Genomic DNA, 2,741 nt, shown 5'->3' on the forward strand with positions numbered 1-2,741 from the left:
ATCAGCCCAGTCGCCCCTCCAGGACCTCATTTAGCGCCGGTTTGGGTCAAATCCAGAGCCGGCGATCCCGAGCCGAACCGAAGCGCCCGGGTGTCGCCTGGGAGTGCCGGCAGAAACGAAAAGGGGCGTGGGCCTGCTCTGTCGGCGACAGGAGGCCCTTCTCCCACCGTTTCCTCCCGCTTCACCCCTCGACTTCCCTCTCATTCTCCATTCCTCCCGCCAAACACCGCCTCCTCCCTTCCAAGCCAGCCGCCATGCCGCCGAAGAAGTACGTGTTCCCCCGCGCCGCGACGGATACACAGCCGCCGCTGCGCCCAGCCGAAGCAGAGGAAGTAGAGAGCGCCGCCGTCCATGCCCCCGGCATGACCAATGCCGACTGGAAGGCGGAAGTGCAGTGCAGGGAGGCCTTCACCGCCGATAGGCGCAACAGGGCCAAGAAGGCCCGGGAGAGGGTGGCGCTCGCGGCCGCGGTGGCGGCTGAGCAAGCCGAGGTGGCTCGCGCGGGGATGATGAATCCACCCGACGGCCACGGCTCGCACACGGCCTTGAGAAAGCAAAGCGTCGGATATCCGGCCGGCTTCTCATGGTCGCCACAACAATGGAGATGCACGCCGTCGCCGGGCTATGCCAACGGCGACGTACACGGTGGGTTCAATCCCAACTTCACCTTCCCCCATGGGCGCCCGGTCCAGCGCATGCCCTCACCCGCGTTCGCCAGCGTGCGGTACCCTCCATACACGTACTCGCCGCCAGACTACGCAGTCTCCCCGACGCCACCTCTCTGCCGCGGCCAGCTGCTTTACTCGCAAGCCTCCTCGTCGCATCTTGGAGACGCCGACATGACAGAGGCCGACATGGAAGACATCATCGCAGTCGGATCGGCTGCCACCACCGCTTGCCCCGGCTTCACTACCCAAGACGGCTCGATTGATCTCAGCGACATGGACGGCGAGCTCGACTATGCCGAGGAAGAGTCGGAGGAGGAGGAGGAGGAGCCGGCGCAGACGAGGAAAGGCAAGAAGAAGAAGAAAAAGGGGCGGCCAAGACCGGCGAGCCGCGCACCAAGTGGGCGTCCAAGGAAGATGAGTGCCTCGCCGAAGCGTGGAAAGTCGTCTGCCTCGACCCGATCACCGGCACGAACCAGAACATCAACATGTATTTGTACCGCATCAAGGCCAAGTTCGACGAATGCAAGCTCGTTGACCCCTACGTCAAAGGCGTCTACTTGCAGCGTGGGTCAAAGGCGATGGTGAACCATTGGGGGCTCATCCAAACGGCGTGCAACAAATGGCATGGGATAGTCGAGGAGGTCGCGGCTCGACCGGAGAGCGGAACCAGCGTCGAGGATCAGGTACAGCATGTCGTCCTCTCCCTATTCCTTTCGCTGTTCGCGTGCCCATGTGCGCGCCCGCGCCGACTGATGTTCGCTCTTCGGCGCAGCTGCTGCGCATATTCACCATGTACCGCGACGACAATAGCGACCAAGAGTTCAAGTACCTTCACGTCTTCAAGCAGATCGACAAGTGCGAGAAGTGGGCAGATATCCGGCGCACCCTCGCCAAGGCCAAGGAAACGTACAAGCAGGACGTGCCGACCCCGGGCGCGGCCGACGGGCGCCCGGATGGCAACATAGGGGCCAAGAAGGCGAAACACGCCGAGTCGGCTGCCGACGCGTGCACGAGTCCATCAAGCATTGCCTCACCGACGCCAAGCCAAGGGCCGCCCAACGAGAAGAGAAAACTGAGGCGCGGTGGGCTGCTTTGAGGACGAACAGTGCCTTCAAACTTGACTTGCTCCGGACCAACGTCGCCGCGAAGCTCAAAGCTCAAGACGCCAAGAAGAGGAACAACGACCTGGCTTTCTTGATGGGCGCGCTGACATGCTCCAGAGCGGCGACGAGAAGCTCAAGGTGTGGTTCCTGGCGGAGCGCGGCCTCATCCTGGAGCAGATACCGACGACTCCTACGCCGACCTCAACGCCACAACCCAGCCCGAGTGATAATGCCTCTGCGACGCCCAACAGCACAAAAGCCGCGCCAACCCGTCCAGAAGCCGCGCCGACTCCTCCCAGCCCGCGCACGCCACCGCCGACGCCGGAGGGCGACCTCGACGTTTGATGCATTCCTTGCGCGTCCTTTCTTTTTTGTGCGCCGAACTATAGCCTTTCATTTGATCACCGAATTGTGGCACTGATCGACGAACTATTGCGATGATCACCGGATTATGGCCTTTTTTTGGAGCAGGAACGATCAAGTTTGAATATGAGGCGCGTGGCTGGGGTGTTGGGGGGCGGCACCTGGGGGCGTGGCTGAGGCCTTTGGTCGCCCCAGGGCCGGAAAATGCGCCAGGTGGATGCACTGGGGCCGAACGAGTGGAGATGCTCTAAGCCAGTTGTTGTCTCGTGGAGCCAGGAATCCAAAAAAGGCCAAGCACTACACACATCCAAGACAGGTTCTGCTCACTTCTTGTGCTTTGTACCCGGCATAGAAAATGTGTGACTGTGCATGAGAGGGCCCTAAGGCCAACTCCACCGCGCGACTCTATTCTGTCCGCCCCCGTCCGTTTGGGGTAAAAGGGACAAACGAGATGGTCCAGCGCGCGGGCGCAAACGCACTTTTGTCCGCTTTGTGTCCGCTTTCGACCCATCTCCGGCCCAAGTTTGCGCTGGTTTTGGGGTGAAACGGACAGCGCGCGGACGGGCGGGACGCGCGCGCTTGTCCTCCCCTGGCCCGCCTGTCAGTG

The sequence above is a fragment of the Triticum aestivum genome, chromosome 6B (genome assembly GCF_018294505.1).
Source record: "Triticum aestivum cultivar Chinese Spring chromosome 6B, IWGSC CS RefSeq v2.1, whole genome shotgun sequence".
NCBI classification, from domain to species: Eukaryota; Viridiplantae; Streptophyta; class Magnoliopsida; order Poales; family Poaceae; genus Triticum; species Triticum aestivum.